This window comes from Oncorhynchus gorbuscha, linkage group LG14, assembly GCF_021184085.1.
Source record: "Oncorhynchus gorbuscha isolate QuinsamMale2020 ecotype Even-year linkage group LG14, OgorEven_v1.0, whole genome shotgun sequence".
NCBI classification, from domain to species: Eukaryota; Metazoa; Chordata; class Actinopteri; order Salmoniformes; family Salmonidae; genus Oncorhynchus; species Oncorhynchus gorbuscha.
The window spans coordinates 46,401,370-46,419,047 of NC_060186.1; the positions used below are offsets into that span (position 1 = coordinate 46,401,370).

The window sequence follows — 17,678 nt, forward strand, 5'->3', positions numbered from 1 at the left end:
AGACCCCAGGGCTCTGTTCTAGGCCCTCTCCTATTCTCGCTCTACCAACTGATACACCAAGTCACTTGGCTCTGTCATAACCTCACATGGTCTCTCCTATCATTGCTATGCAGACGACACACAATTAATCTTCTCCTTTCCCCCTTCTGATGACCAGGTGGCAAATCGCATCTCTGCATGTCTGGCAGACATATCAGTGTGGATGACGGATCACCACCTCAAGCTGAACCTCGGCAAGACGGAGCTGCTCTTCCTCCCGGGGAAGGACTGCCCGTTCCATGATCTCGCCATCACGGTTGACAACTGCATTGTGTCCTCCTCCCAGAGCGCTAAGAACCTTGGCGTGATCCTGGACAACACCCTGTCGTTCTCAACTAACATCAAGGCGGTGGCCCGTTCCTGTAGGTTCATCCGCAGAGTACGACCCTGCCTCACACAGGAAGCGGCGCAGGTCCTAATCCAGGCACTTGTCATCTCCTGTCTGGATTACTGCAACTCGCTGTTGGCTGGGCTCCCTGCCTGTGCCATTAAACCCCTACAACTCATCCAGAACGCCGCAGCCCTTCTGGTGTTCAACCTTCCCAAGTTCTCTCACGTCACCCCGCTCCTCCGCTCTCTCCACTGGCTTCCAGTTGAAGCTTGCATCCGCTACAAGACCATGGTGCTTGCCTACGGAGCTGTGAGGGGAACGGCACCTCAGTACCTCCAGGCTCTGATCAGGCCCTACACCCAAACAAGGGCACTGCGTTCATCCACCTCTGGCCTGCTCGCCTCCCTACCACTGAGGAAGTACAGTTCCCGCTCAGCCCAGTCAAAACTGTTCGCTGCTCTGGCCCCCCCAATGGTGGAACAAACTCCTCACGACGCCAGGACGGCGGAGTCAATCACCACCTTCCGGAGACACCTGAAACCCCACCTCTTTAAGGAATACCTAGAATAGGATAAGTAATCCCTCTCACCCCCCCCCCCTTTAATATTTAGATGCACTATTGTAAAGTGACTGTTCCACTGGATGTCATAAGGTGAATGCACCAATTTGTAAGTCGCTCTGGATAAGAGCGTCTGCTAAATGACTTAAATGTAAATGTAAATGTAATGTAAATGTGTTATTATCCCTTTAGTGTGGGAATGTGAACTTTGCCAGAAGAACAAGCTGTAATAGATGTGGCAGGGGTAAGTTATTTTCTCTCTGTTGGGCCCATTATTATACTTACTACCCTTGCATGTCTCTTTACAGTCTACATGGCCAGATGAATTGCTCAAGAAATTTACAATTTACACTTGTTTGGTTGGAGGAACACAGATTTATTGTGATGAGACTTCAAGAGAACCAGGTTTTGCTATTGTATGTCTGCCAGCCTGTGTAAGTAACCAAATTAAATGTTATGTCACATGCTTCGTAAACAACAGGTGTAGACAAACCGTGAAATGCTACTTACAGGCCCTTCCTAACAATGCAGGAAGAAAAAAAGGAGTTAAAATTGAAAAATAATAACACGAAGATTAAATATACATTGCGTAGCGATAACTTTGCTGTATAGATGGGGTCGATGTGCAGGGGTACGATGTAATTGAAGTAGATATGTACATATAGGAAGGGATAAAGTGACTATGCAACAGGATAGATAATAAACAGTAACAGCAGTGAATGTGATGAGACAAAAGAGTTAGTACAAATGGGGTCAATGCTGATTCTCCAGGTCACTTTTGATTAACAATTTAGCAATCTTATGGCTTGGGGGTAGAGGCTGTTCATGTTCCAGACGTGGTGCAAAGGTACCACTTGCCGTGCAGTAGCAGAGAGAACAGTCTATGACTTGGGTGGCTTGAACGTTTGACAATTTTTAGCGCCTTCCTCTGACAGCACCTGGAATAGAGGTCCTGGATGGCAGGGAGCTCGGCCCCAGTGATGTACTGGGCAGTACCCACTACACGCTACTCTGTAGCGCCTTGTGGTCGGATGCCAAGCAATTGCGATACCAAGCATTGATGCAGCCAGTCAAGATCCTTTCAGTGGTTCAGCTGTAGAACATTTTGAGGATCTGAGGGAACATGCCAAATCTTTTCAACCTCCTGAGGGGGAAGAGGCGTTGTCGTGCTCGCGTCAGGACTGTTGGTGTATGTGAACCATGATAATTCCTTAGCGATGTGGACACCAAGGAACTTGAAGCTCTCAACCTGCTCCACTCCAGCCCCGTCAACGTGGATAAATGTTTGATTTAACCTTTACTTTGACAGGGAAGTCATACTGAGACAAGGGTCTCTTTTACAGATTAGCCCTTCGTGAACACATCCAATACATACAGTTGTGGCCAAAAGTTTTGAGAATGACACGAATATTAATTTTCACAAAGTCTGCTGCCTCAGTATGTATGATGGCAATTTGGATATACTCCAGAATGTTATGGAGAGTGGTCAGATGATTTGCAATAAATTCTAAAGTTCCTCTTTGCCAAGCAAATTAACTGAATCCCAAAAAAACATTTCCACTGCATTTCAGCCCTGCCACAAAAGGACCAGCTCACATCATGTCATTCTCTCGTTAACCAGAAGGGGACTAGGGTTCCAATTTTGGAACCCCCCCACACGTTCAGCTGGAAGGTGGCGCATGGAACGCAAAAATATTCCTAAAAATATTTAACCTCCACACATTAACAAGTCCAATGGCTCAAATGAAAGATAAACACCTTGTTTATCTACCCAGCAAGTCTGATTTCTAAAATGTTTTACGGCGAAAACATAGCACATATTAATGTCAAACCACCACCGAAGACACCGCTAATTTGCATAGCCAAGTTGAAAAAAATATGCAATCAACAAACGCAGGATTAAAAGAAAAATAATGCACTAACCTTTTGAAATCTTCATCAGATGACAGTAATATAACATGTTACACAGTACATTTATGTTTTTTTCAATAATATGCTATATATATCCATAAATCTCTGTTTACAATGATGCATCGTTCAAATAATGCTACTCAAATGTCCTGAGAAATGACGATAGCTCCGGCAGATAACGTCAGCTAACAAGGAATACACATCATAAACTTTGACTAAATATGCATGTTCTACATATATATAGTTAGATACACTTCTTCTGAATGCAATCGCTGTGTTACATTTATTTTTAACGTTACAGGTTTCGTTCACTAGGCTATACTATCAGTTGGCGCTCAAAAAGTAGCATTATGGCTCCTCTATCTTGGAGTCCACAGAAACCCAAATTTACCACATAAATATTCCCTTACCTTTGCTGTTCTTCCATCAGAAGACCTGGAAGGAATTATACTTACCAAAAACAGTTTTTAGTTTTGCAGTCTGTGTCTTTCGGTTCTCAAACACGACGCATTTCAGTTGAAATGTAGCCAAAAGTCAAGTGGATGCGCACCAAAACGTCGAACTTACATATTATATGTCGACTAAACTTGTCAAACTCAGTTCATAATCAAGCTTTAACATGTTATAAAGGTGTACAGCAATCGTGAGGACGAACAGAAATGCATGCATTGTATAATCGATCTTGGAAAAAAGACAGGACCGGAGCAGAGCGCGCATGCGGGTGACCTGTTTTTTCGCGTGACCGAAAGGTTTCAGCCCGCCAAAACTCTCGTGAGCACGCGATTCTCACAATGAGAATCCCCATTGAAAGCTGAGATCGCGCTGAAGACAAAGAGACTGTTCCCAGACCTGTAGGTGCTTGGGAAGGGTGGGGGCGATGACGTCAAATTTGGGCCAACTTTTCTGATGACAAGAGAGAGTTTGGGAGAATGACTGCCCTGAGAGTTCTGCTTTACATACAGACATAATTTAAACGGTTTTAGAAGCTTTAGAGTGTTTTCTATTCAATAATATTTTTATTTGCATATATTAGCAACTTTTGACAAAAAAAAATTATGTTCACTATGGGCACGCAATTACTCCAGCGGGGGCAGTAAACAGCCCTATCCCCAAGAGGTTTTAATACAGGTGTGTGTTGACGAGGACAAGGCTGGAGATCACTCTGACATGCTGATTGAGTTCGAATAACAGACTGGAAGCTTCAAAAGGAGGGTGGTGCTTGGAATCATTGTACTTCCTCTGTCAACCATGGTTATGTGCAAGGAAACACGTGCCGTCATCATTGCTTTGCACAAAAAGGGCTTCACAGGCAAGGATATTGCTGCCAGTAAGATTGCACCTAAATCAACCATTTATTGGATCATCAAGAACTTCAAGGAGAGCGGTTCAATTGTTTTGAAGAAGGCTTCAGGGCGCCCAAAAAAGTCCAGCAAGCGACAGGACTGTCTCCTAAAGTTGATTCAGCTGCGGGATCGGGGCACCACCAGTACAGAGCTTGCTCAGGAATGGCAGCAGGCAGGTGTGTGTGCATCTGCACTACAGTGAGGGGAAGACTTGAGGATGGCCTGGTGTCAAGAAGGGCAGCAAAAAAGCCAAAGTGAGGAGGGGAGGGCCCTCAGAGTGTGGTATCAGGAAAATAACCTCACACTCAACGTCAACAAAACAAAGGAAAAGATTGTGGACTTCAGCAAACAGCAGAGGGAGCACCCCCCTATCCACATCGACGGGGCAGTAGTGGAGAGGGTAGTAAGTTTTAAGTTCCTCGGCGTACACATCACGGACCAACTGAATTGGTCCACCCACACAGACAGCGTGGTGAATTAGGCGCAGCAGCACCTCTTCAACCTCAGGAGGATGAAGAAATGTGGCTTGTCACCAAAAGCACTCACAAACTTCTACAGATGCACAATCGAGAGCATCCTGTCGGGCTGTATCACCGCCTGGTACGGAAACTGCTCCACCCACAACCATAAGGCTCTCCAGAGGGTAGTGAGGTCTGCACAACGCATCACCGGGTGCAAACTGCTTGCCCTCCAGGACACCTACACCACCTGATGTCACAGGAAGGGCATGAAGATCATCAAGGACAACAACCACTCAAGCCACTGCCTGTTCACCCCGCTATCACCCAGAAGGCGAGGTCAGTACAGGTGCATCAAAACAAGGACCGAGAGACTGAAAAACAGCTTCTATCTCAAAGCCATCAGACTATTAATATAATGTTTACATACCCTACATTACTCTTCTCATATGTATATACTGTATTCTATACCATCTTCTGCATCATGCCTATGCCGTTCTGTACCATCAATCATTTTTATATCTTTATGTACACATTCTTCATCACTTTACACTTGTGTGTAGAAGGTAGTTGTTGTGAATTGTTAGGTTGGATTACTCATTGGTTATGACTGCATTGTCGGAACTAGAAGCACAAGCATTTCGCTACACTCGCATTAACATCTGCTAACCATGTGTATGTGACAAATACAATTTGATGATTTGATTTCTCTCCAGGAAAAACATCAGGAACAGACTGATATTCTGCAAAAGGTACAGGGATTGGACTGCTGAGGACGGGGGTAAAGTCATTTTCTCTGTCCCGTGTCATGCCAACAGTAAAGCATCCTGAGACCATTCATGTGTGGGGTTGCTTCTCAGCCAAGGGAGTGGGCTCACTCACAATTTTGCCTCAGAACACAGAATGGTACCAACACATCCTCCGAGAGCAACTTCTGACCAACCATCCAGGATCAGTTTGGTGCCTTTTCCAGCATGATGGAGCACCTTGCCATAAGGCAAAGTGATAACTAAGTTTCTCTGGGAACAAAACAGATATTTTGGGTCCATGGCCAGGAAACTCCCCAAAACTTAATCACATTGAGAACTTGTGGTCAATCCTCAAGAGGCGGGTGGACAAACAAAAACCCACAAATTCTGACCAATTCCAAGCATTTATTATTCAAGAATGGGCTGCCGCCAGTAAGGATGTGGCCCAGAAGTTAAATGATAGCATGCCAGGACAGATTGCAGAGGTCTTAAAATAGGAAGTTCAACACTGCAAATATTGACTCTTTGCATCAACTTCATGTAATTGTCAATAAAACTATTTTACACTTATGAAATGCTTATAATTATACTTTAGTATTCCATAGTAACATCTGACAAAAATATCTAAGAACCCTGAGGCAGCAGACTTTGTGAAAATTAATATTTCTCAAAACTTTGGCTATGACTGTACATACAATATACAAAATTACAAAACATGAAGAAAAACAGACACATTAATCAACATGGATGTCTCTGACCATTACTCTGAACTACCAACAGGGACCAGAACATGGAGATGGTGGTGTGCTCGGCCCTATGTTTTCTGTAGTCCACGATCAGCTAATTTTTCTTGCTGACGTTGAGGTAAAGGTTGTTGTTGCCATGTCTCTGACCTCTCTGTAGGCTGTCTCATTGTCATCGGTGATCTGGCCTTCCACCGTCATGTCGTTGGATAACTTAATGATGATTTTGGAGTTGTGCACGCCACAGAAAGTACAGAAGGTGACTAAGCACGCAACCCTGAGGGGCCCCCGTGTTGAGGGTCATTGTGACGGATGTGTTGTTGACTACCTTCACCACCTGGGGCGGCCGATCAGGAAGTCTATGATCCAGTTGCAAAGCGAGGCATTTAATTCCACTGTCCTTAGCCTAGTGATGAGCCTGGAGGGCACTATGGTGTTGCACATTGAGCTGTAGTCAATGAAAATTATTCTCTCGAAGGTGTTCCTTCTGTCCAAATGGAAAAGTTGGATCTGTTGGGGCGGTATCCGAATTGGAGTGGGTCCAGGGTGTCTGGGATGATTGTGTTGATATGAGCCATGACAAGCCTTTTTACGTCTTGAAACTAGGGGGCACTATTTTCATTTTTGGAAAAATAATGTTCCCAAAGTAAACGGGATATTTTGTCAGGACAAGATGCTAGAATATGCACATATTTGACAGTTTAGGATAGAAAACACTCTAAAGTTTCCAAAACTGTAAAAATATTGTCTGTGAGTATAACAGAACTGATATTGCAGGCGGAAGCCTGAGAAAAATCCAATCCAGAAGGGACTCTTATTTAGAAACCTCTGCGTTCCTATGCGTCACTATGGAGCAGTGAATGGGATATCAACTAGAATACTTTTTCTATGGCTTCCCTAATGTGTCTAGTGTCACAAGACATAGTGTCAGGCTTTTATTTTGATGGATCTAATTTGGAATATGTTATCGGCGTTGTCGTGACCACTTATGCTAATTAGTGTCAGTTGATGACAATTCTCCGGGAGGGGTAGTTCTATTAAAGCATCTTGGCTACAGAGTGCTATGGGGCGATAATCATTTAGGTAGGATAATTTGACATTCTTGGGCAGAGGGACTATGTTAGTCTGCTTGAAACTTGTAGGTACTTTATTACAGACTGGGTCAGGGAGAGGTTGATAATGTCAGTGAAAACATTTGCCAGCTGGTCAGAGCATGCTCGGAGTACGTGTCCTGGTAATCTGTTTGGCCCTGCGACCTTGTGAATGTTAACCTGTTTAAAGGTTTTACTCACGTCGGCTATGGAGAGCGTGTTCACACAGTCGTCCAGAAACAACTGGTGCTTTCATGCATGGTTCCGTGTTGCTAGCCTCAAAGCGAGCATAGAAGGCATTGAGCTCGTCTGGTAGGCTCGCGTCACAGGACAGCTCACGACTGGGTTCCCCTTTGTAGTCCATGATAGTTTGCAAGCCCTGACACATTTGACAAGTGTCAGAGCACATCTGACAATTCATGTGTTAGAAAGTGGTAAAGAGGAATAAAATGTCCAGGATTGTTTCTCTGACTTGAGTCAAAGTATTGTCACACCAATGTTAATCCCTATCTTTCCGAAACAGAAAAGACAACAAGAGGGAAAGATTATGAAAGCAGGATGAACAGAGATTGGCAAGACCCTCTTTTGTTTGAACAATTGGCAGTGTAAAATGTAAGTGACTAACTCTTCATAAAACCTCTAGATGCATGCATGGTGGATCTTAACACAGGTAATGCTTTGACTGTATGTGATAAGCACATGATTGTATGCCTTTTTTACTTATAGCTGCTGCAATGTGAACTGGGTCAGGAGGTCTGAGTGCAACATGTGTAACACTCCTAAATTTGTCCAGCATGAGGAGAGAACAGGTACACTACACAACACTGCCCAAGTTCTTTGTCATGTTTTAAAGTATATTGCCTCCTTAGATATTCCTTGTTTACTCTTAATTCCATTGCCCTTTCGTGTTATCAGGATATGGTGGAGGGTTCAATGAGCGGGAGAATGTGGAGTACATCGACCGAGAGCAATCTGATGGAGAATAGGACAAGGTGAATCTCTTTTGTGAATAAGAGCTTACTGTCACGCCCTGATCTGTTTCACCTGTCCTTGTGATTGTCTCCACCCCCTCCAGGTGGCGCTCCCCCCCCCCCCCCAGTGTATTTATCACTGTGTTTCCTGTCTCTGTGCCATTTTGTAATATTTTTTTTGTCTTTCAATATTTACCGGTTTGGGAGAAAAACAAAAGTACAGCAGGAATCTTGGGAGCAAGTCTTCCTTGAAAGAGAATTTTAAAAAGGCAGATCCAGTGAAAGCAAAAGATTAGGAGGAGGATGATGACGAAGAGGAAGGAGACCTTTCAAAATACAAACTAACCTGTTCAGTTAATGCAGGAGCACATTTTAAGGAACACAGTGAGTTACTGTATATAGCCCTTTTCCATTGATTTACATTGTAAGGCAGTTCTAACTCATTATTTCCACTATTAATATGTGCAGTGGTTGCTCCACTAAACGTTTTGTGATTATGCTGACTTAAGAGGTCATTTGTGGTTTAGTACAGTATCCTGTGTCACTATTTCATTGCTCCAGACCAGCATAAGGGGGAGTTAGAGCACTGATTATGCTTTTGGGTCCTACTGTGTCTCTAACTGACAATGGATGTGCAACATAAACTTAAATAGAAACTGATAATTCTGCACGACTTCAGTATTACTTACTAAAACTGTTGTGACACAGGTTTATTATTATTTTATTTAGGATTATTTTGCTTTTAATGTAGTACTGTAAGCCACTCCCGACCAGTCACAGTGCCTGAGTAGCGTAACGGTCTAAGACACTGCATAGCAAGCAGTGCAAGCTGTGTTGCTACAGATGCTGGTTCAATAATCATGAGATCATTGTAGATTTTTGGTTTCTCTCCCTCTAAAAACAGATAACTAAAACCAAATAAATATTTCTAAATAACAAACTAGCTTTATTTACGGATTAGTAACAATGTCTCACCCCATGTTCACTATATATTTTATTTGAAAATGTCACGCCCTGACCTTAGAGAGCCGTTTTATTTCTCTATTTGGTTAGGTCAGGGTGTGATGTGTGGTGGGCGTTCTGTGTTGTTTTCTTTATTTCTATGTTTTGGCCGGGTATCTGGGACAGCTGTCTATCGTTGTCTCTGATTGGGAATCAAACTTAGGTCACCCTTTTTCCCTCCTTTCCGTGTGGTTAGTTATCTTTGTTAGTGGGAGTCTAGCCCTGTAAGTGTCATGGTTGTTTTTCGTTTGTTGTTTTTCGTTTGTTGTTTAGTTGGTGGCATTTTAAATAAAAAGATAAATGTACGCTCACTACGCTGCACTTTGATTTCCTTCCAACGACGGCCATGACAGAAAATGAAATCATCTCCAAAATATTGTTATTTTTTAAACAAAGCGACTATTATTATTAATTTAGTCATATTGGATATTTTCACAGATATATTATTAACCCTGTTATTAGCAGGACAATATATATTGGTCATAGTGTTCATGGCTCCTGAGTGGGGCACAATGGGATGGGATTGCCTTGCAGTTCTCCAGATGTGTCCACTGAACGCTCAGGAGGGCACGGTGCACGGGATGGGCCGCAGAGCTGCGCACAGAAGACCAACCTAGCCCATGGGGAAGGGAGGAGGATGGAGGGGGGATGGACCCCTACCCCTCCACACTAGCAACACTTTAAGTGGCATTGCACTAATAATGGCGCTGACAAGGGAAATGCTCCCGCTGCCATGTTCTTAGTGCCAGTCTGCACGTTCAAACTAAAACAATGTAACTAATGGCATCTTTATGCTTTCGTTACAGTTTTCCCAATTGCGAAAACACAATTTTGCAAACTAGGCTGGTTTTATCGAAATACTTGACACAATTCACAAAACCACACACACAAACTGCAAAATACCTCATATATACTACAAAATGAAGCACTGCAACCAAAACTACATATAGCATTATCAAAATCAAACGTTTGCACGAAATGGCCCACACTTCATTTATATTACCAGATTTTTGTCTAACCAACTACACACTGTTGGGCATGATGAAAAGCACTCTCATCTTTGGTATGCTTTGCCATAATACTAAAATAGTTCAAATTGTAGAAAATTCTTCAGATGCACAGGATTATTTGCAGATACACACACATGCTGTTGATTTTTTTTTCACCAAACAAGTCATATGCAACATATGCACAACAAATATATTTACATTGGCCTGAACAAAAATATGCTCACAAAATAACAGTAAACTGAAAAAGAAAATTGCAGAAAGTATAGGCATAACAAATATATGTAAAAAAAAGTGTCAAGAAAAATATTTAGGCAGCATCTTGCCTCACAGCTGGGTCTGGCCACAACGCCTCGTCCACATCACAGACAATATCTTCCCTTGCCAGACATCGAGGGAAGAAGCGCCTTGAGTGCCTTATCCATCCCTGAATCGCACCCACATCAATCTCATCATATGCCTCTTCCATAGCCTGCACAAGAGGCATGCGAACAAAGGGCTGCCAGTCGTATACCTTCCACCGCCGTGCCGAAAATAACTCTTCTATGGGGTTCAGAAATGGTGAGTATGGTGGGAGGTATTGCACGAGAAATGGTGGGTGGTCAGCAAACCAGTTTTGGACTGGGGCTGCACGATGAAAGCTCACGTTGTCCCATACTACAACGTACCGGGTTCTTTGATGGTCTGCATCATTCATACGCTCTGGTGGTATGATAATGTTGTGGAGTCTGTCCAGGAATATGAGAATATGGGCTGTGTTGTATAGTCCAAGGTTGGCATGACGGTGGAGGACACCATGCGTATTGGAGGTGGCAGTGCACAATGTGATGTTCCCACCACGTTGGTCAGAAACATCTATAATGGCTCTGGCCAATGGCGTTTCTCCCCCTTCTTCTGGTCTTTGCTAGGTTGAACCCAGCCTCATTTATAAAGATGAACTCATGTGGGATTGCATGAGCATCCATTTCCAGTACTCCCTGAAAACAAAGAACAAAAGCAGTCAATATGGTGTTATCCAGTACATTGGGAAACAATGTTGCGTGTAGTGTACTGCAGTCCATATTGTACTTACATCCACATATGCTCGTCTGACCTCTTTGTTTCTTTGAGAGATTCTCTCAAACGGCACCTTATAAAGTTGTTTCATTCTGATCTGGTTTCGCTTGAGAATGCGAGCCAATGTGGACGGGCTGACTTGTTGAATGTTCTTGAATTATAGTGTTGTCTTGGATGATGTGGCTTTGAATTTCTCGTAATCTGATTTCATTATTTTCCAAAACCAAGTTTACAATGGCAGCTTCCTGTACCCCGGTGAACATTTGGCCCCTTCCTCCACCATGGTTGCGTCTCTCAGTCCGTTAGAAAAACAAAAATATAGGGCATGGACAAAGCAACCTAAAGATATTTCCCCCACAGTAGAGTAAATTCTACAGGAAATGTGTGCAGTTAGTGTATGACATCAGCCATTCTTGAAGTAAACAGGTGTCACCCAACTGAATTTTTTTGGGGTTACATACCTGTAGTCCAGTCTAAATGTCCGGATGACACAGGTGACAGTAAAACGGCTCAAGTTGGGCTGCACTCTCTGTCCAGCGTCTCGCATTGTGAGCACAGGGTTGATTACATGATCAACTAAGGTTGCTCTGATTTCATTTGAAAGTTGTCTTCTTTGGCCATGAACTCCTCTACCAGCTCTACCCCTACCTCTCACTCTTCCGCCCCCTCTCATTCTCACCCTTCCTCTTCCTCTCTCTGCAACGGCTTCCATTGTTGTTGTAAAACAAAAGGTGCTCACCTGTGGCCTTTTCATAGTGCTTACTTTCTGATTGAAGTGGTAACATTTAACCATTGAGGTGTTTGGCCAGGTGGCACATGTATTGGCAAATTAGCTCATGTAGTGTCATTTTGAATGGCAGTGTTTTGAAATGGCAAACATGTGACTTTATGTCAGATTGTTGTGTCTTATGCAGAGAACAATGTGCAGTGCATTTAAAAAGTGCCATTTTGAATTGCAAAATGTGTGTAAAGCAGAACATCTGTTTAGACTTTTGGAGACTTGAGAAGAGGTTTTGCTCTCTGTGTGTCAGTTTAAATAATTGTGCTGTGCATGTCATTTTAATGTGTTAGCAATTGGAAAAAACTGTAATAAATAATGATAAAAACTCTTTCAAAATGCCAATGTTTATTTAGTTATGGATCCATAACTAATTACTATGGGAATAAATATCACTGAATTACCAAAATATCCTCCAATCCTCTGTATGTAATTATTGGCGAAGAGTCACGTCATATTCTTCAATGTAGTGTAGGCCTACCGTAGGAAACATGAGTCTCACTAGTGTTCAGTAATGTGCTGTTAAAAGTGGGTTAGGTCTTATTTATTTAAAGAGACTATTGAAATTAGAAGCAATAGGATTTGAAGCAATAGCCTACAACTATTTCAACACCGTTTCACGCTGCTCTGAAATAAGAATTTGTTCTTAATTACAAGGACAGCCTACCCCTTCCACACTATCAGGGAATTGAACCCCGGTCTCACGTGTGCCTGCATGACACAGGTATTCTTTATCTAAATAGCCCAGTACTGTACTCCTGACCATCACATTGTACAGCACCATATTTTCCGTTCCTTCCTAACAGAAACCCAGAGGGTTTTTGTTTTTCTTGGAATAGAAACACAATAATATGAATCAAATGAATTAAGCAAGTACCAGTGAAAAGTTTAGACACACCTACTCATTCCAGGGTTTTCTTTATTTTTACTTTTTCTACATTGTAGAATAATAGTTAAGACATCACAACTATGACATAGCACAAATGGAACCAGTTAATGGAACAAGCTTACGCCTACCTCCCCGTCAGGGTATTGAACCCCCGGTCTCCCTCGTGCCTGCATTCTCTAGTAGTGTCACTGTTGAAGGCTTTCAAATGCTTCTCAAAGATGCCCTCTGGTGGTCAAACTTGCACTAACTAGCATTAATGGTACCAGTGGTTCACACTTAAATAACGTGCCATAGAATTCTGCGGCACCATGTAAGCTGCACCGCAATACGCTGCAACTTTTAAAGGACAAACCACTGTAGCACAATGGTGGAGCACCTATTTGGGTCATGGCACAGCAGCCATTTTGCATTAGAAAGCTCACCGCAAAAGAGTTATGTTAGTTAGGCCACATTGTAAAAAAATATTGTGCATTGGGAAATTTGAATTTATGCTTCTTATTGGACACGTTCAGATAGGACCCCAGAGACACGTCAGGGATGGAGGTCGGAAAACACTGAATTGTCCATATCCTTCAACAGTTTTTTCAGTTTTGTGCCTAGTTAATACACAACCCAGCTATGTTTTAAAACTGTAATTCCTGGGGGGGTTGGAGGGGCGCCATGTGCCACTGACGTGTTTTCCGTTTGCTCCCGCGGTATTCTTAAATGTATGTGAATTTAGCAGCAGAACCGTACTTATTTTCAAGTATTAGTTTGGTGATCCCTTTCCGTAAAAACCAAGACTACTTTGCTTTCGAATGACAGCATGTCGACAAAACATAATGCCAAAAACATGACTTTGAGAAAACACAGCCTACAAGACCCATACTCATCACCGCCCACTCCTGAGTCTGATGGGGGGGGGGGGTGCGGCTTGGCCTGGTGGCACTGCAATGGCGGCACTGCAATGAACATTCGAGGCCATCAAACTACTACACTCTGAAATAGTTGCAATGATTAAGGCCCAAATACAGGAGGTTTCTGATACTTTAAAAGCAGATCTAACCATCCTGTGGAACGAGACTGTGCCAGCAATCGCATCACTCAAAACAACAACAGAGTTGCACACTACAACCATTGCAGCACTGGAGACCTCCACTACCAATGTCTCTGACTTAACTACCTCCCTGGAGGCTGACGTGAATCGCCTGGCTGCAGATTTGAAAAAGGTGCAGGAGAGTTGTGAGTTTAAAGGGATTCTCTCGCCGCAATAACCTGAGACTTGTATTGGTCCCAGAGTCAGCAGAAATGCCTCGCGCCACGGATTTTGTTTCTGGGATAATGAAGGATGTTCTTGCCTTGGATGAGAATCCCCTGATTGATCTTGCCCACCGGTCGCTGTGCCCAAAGCCCCGCGATGGTGAGAGGCCCTGTGACATATTTACTGAAGTGCACTTTTTCCATGAGAAGATGGAGATTCTCCGACGAGCCCGCAATACCACTCTGAGCTTTCAAGGACAGAGCTTCTCCATCTACCAGGACTACACCCCCACTGTTTCCAGGCAGCGCGCAGCTTTCGGGCAGGCCAAATGACTACTACGGGACCATCCAGGTGTGAAGTATGGATTGCGATTCCTGGTCAGTTATTCTCCATCTCATGAGGGTAAAGACTACACATTTGAGTCTCTGGATGAGGCCATGGCTCACATTCAACGTCACATGAAGAAGTCTGGAACTTGCCCATAGATCAGCAACTGTTGCTTGCGAACTGTGGATAGTAAGTAGCCCACCTGTGGTACAAATATGTTTAGTTTTAACATACTATTCTTGTATAGTTGTTGAGTTGGTGAACACATTCAGACTTATTTGATGCTGTGATCTAATGTTTTGATGATCTAGTGTGCTTGCCTTACAAGCATTCAGTCATTTTAATTTACTTCTATTAAGGTTTTACTTAACTCCTTTGTTTAAAGGCTGTCTCATTCACCTATTCAGTTTGTTTACATAGTGACTAAAAATATTTCTGGATATTTGTTAACCACTTCACTTTATTTCTAAAGGTTTTGAATGTAATATATGCCCAGCAAATGTTCAACGTTACACACAAGTAGTTTTTTGGTCTTGGCTGTAAGTTGTCTTATCGTCAAACTAAACAATTATTGTAAAAAAAAAATGTTTGATCGTCTTATTACGATTCGCTTACTTCAAATTAGGTTTTTGATTGAGAGCCTTTATACATTTTATTCATTTTCTCTCTCAATGCTTGTTATAAGACTCGGAATATAAGTGGTAATTGTAATTTTGTTTGCACAAGGGATTCACTTTATTTTAAAATTTTCTCCCTTTTTGCTGCTTGATCCACTAACACAAAACACGACTTTAAAGAACGGGACTGTGGGTTTGGGTTTAACACTGCACTCTCACAGACATACAGTGCGAAGAGAACATGTTCTATTTAGGCTTGTACCTCGTTTGGAGGTACTGTCTGGGATGGGGGGAGAAGTGGTTGAGGGAGGAAGGAGGTTGAATTGTTCAGTTCTAATGTTATCATTGAATTTTTTGTTTTTTTCTGTACTTTTTCCAAGAATCTTGCAGCGTGCCTTATTACTCGGGGCGGCATGGTAGCCTAGTGGTTAGAGTGTTGGACTAGTAACCGAAAGGTTGACAAGGTACAAAACTGTCGTTCTGCCCCTTAACAGACAGTTAACCCACTGTTCCTAGGCCGTCATTGAAAATAAGAATTCTTAATGGCATCAGACCGAGGCTTTGCATCTTTGCTAGTGCTCCTAGACCTTTGTGCTGCTTTTGATACCATCGATCACCACATTCTTTTGGAGAGATTGAAAACCCAAATTGGTCTACACGGACAAGTTCTGGCCTGGTTTAGGTCTTATCTGTCGGAAAGATATCAGTTTGTCTCTGTGAATGGTTTGTCCTCTGACAAATCAACTGTGAATTTCGGTGTTCCGTTTTAGGACCACTATTGTTTTCACTATATATTTTACCTCTTGGGGATGTCATTCGAAAACATAATGTTAACTTTCACTGCTATGCGGATGACACACAGCTTTACATTTCAATGAAACATGGTGAAGCCCCAAAATTGCCCTCGCTAGAAGCCTGTGTTTCAGACATAAGGAAGTGGATGGCTGCAAACGTTCTACTTTTAAACTCGGACAAAACAGAGATGCTTGTTCTAGGTCCCAAGAAACAAAGAGATCTGTTGAATCTGACAATAAATCTTTATGGTTTTACAGTCGTCTCAAATAAAACTGTGAAGGACCTTTACTCTGGACCCTGATCTCTCTTTTGACGAACATATCAGGACTGTTTCAAGGACAGCTTTTGTCCATCTACGTAACATTGCAAAAATCAGAAACTTTCTCTATAAAAATTATGTGGAAAAATGTATCCATGCTTTTGTTACTTCTAGGTTAGACTACTGCAATGCTCTACTTTCCAGCTACCCAGATAAAGCACTAAATAAATTTAATTTAGTGCTAAATACGGCTGCTAGAATCCTGACTAGAATCCAAAAATTTGAACATATTACTCCAGTGCTAGCCTCCCTCAACTGGCTTCCTATCAAGGCAAGGGCTGAGGTTTCAAGGTTTTACTGCTAACCTACAAATCATTACATGGGCTTTCTCCTACCTATCTCTCTGATTTGGTCCTGCCGTACATACCTACTTGCTCCTACCTATCTCTCTGATTTGGTCCTGCCGTACATACCTACACGTACACTACGGTCACAAGACGCAGGCCTCCTAATTGCCCCTAGAATTTCTAAGCAAACAGCTGGAGGCAGGGCTTTCTCCTATAGAGCTCCATTTTTATGGAATGGTCTGCCTACCCATGTGAGAGACGCAAACTTGTTCTCGACCTTTAAGTCTTTACTGAAGACTCATCTCTTCAGTGGGTCATATGATTGAGTGTAGTCTGGCCCAGGAGTGTGAAGTTGAACGGAAAGGCTCTGGAGCAACGAACCGCCCTTGCTGTCTCTGCCTGGCCGGTTCCCCTCTTTCCACTGGGATTCTCTGCCTCTAACCCTATTACAGGGGAAGAGTCACTGGCTTACTGGTGCTCTTTCATGCCGTCTCTAGGAGGGTGCGTCACTTGAGTGGGTTTAGTCACTGATGTGATCTTCCTGTCTGGGTTGGCACCCCCTTGGGTTGTGCTGTGGCGGAGATCTTTGTGGGCTATACTCGGACTCAGGATGGTAAGTTGGTGGTTGAAGATATCCCTCTAGTGGTGTGGGGGCTGTGCTTTGGCAAAGTGGGTGGGGTTATATCCTGCCTGTTTGGCCCTGTCCAGGGGTATCATCGGATGGGGCCACAGTGTCTCCTGACCCCTCCTGTCTCAGCCTGCAGTATTTATGCTGCAGTAGTTTATGTGTCGGGGGGCTATCTGGAGTACTTCTCCTGTCTTATCTGGTGTCCTGTGTGAATTTAAGTATGCTCTCTCTAATTCTCTCTTTCTTTCTCTCTCTCTCAGAGGACCTGAGCCCTAGGACAATGCCTCAGGACTACCTGGCATGATGACTCCTTGCTGTCCCCAGTCCACCTGCTGCTCCAGTTTCAACAGTTCTGCCTGCGGCTATGGAACCCTGACCTGTCCACGGGACGTGCTACCTGTCCCAGACCTGGTGTTTTCAACCCTCTAGAGACAGCAGTAGTGGTAGAGATACTCTGAATGGTCAGCTATGAAAAGCCAACTGACATTTACTCCTGGGGTGCTGACCTTTTGCACCCTCGACAACCACTGTGATTATC

At 43.2% G+C, this 17,678-nt stretch overlaps 1 long non-coding RNA gene across 2 annotated transcripts; it reads left to right on the forward strand.

The window, feature by feature from the left end:
* The first annotated feature begins 1,041 nt into the window (after positions 1-1,041).
* LOC123995948 lies at positions 1,042-17,434 on the forward strand. Of its 2 annotated transcripts, none has more exons than XR_006831917.1 (4): positions 1,042-1,173; positions 7,748-7,836; positions 7,951-8,033; positions 8,140-8,216. It is a non-coding gene; the product is annotated as an uncharacterized LOC123995948 (long non-coding RNA). The 2 variants fall into 2 exon arrangements; XR_006831916.1 differs by lacking the exon at positions 1,042-1,173 and adding an exon at positions 17,401-17,434 and having other exon boundaries at positions 6,899-7,836.
* Positions 17,435-17,678: the final 244 nt, after the last annotated feature.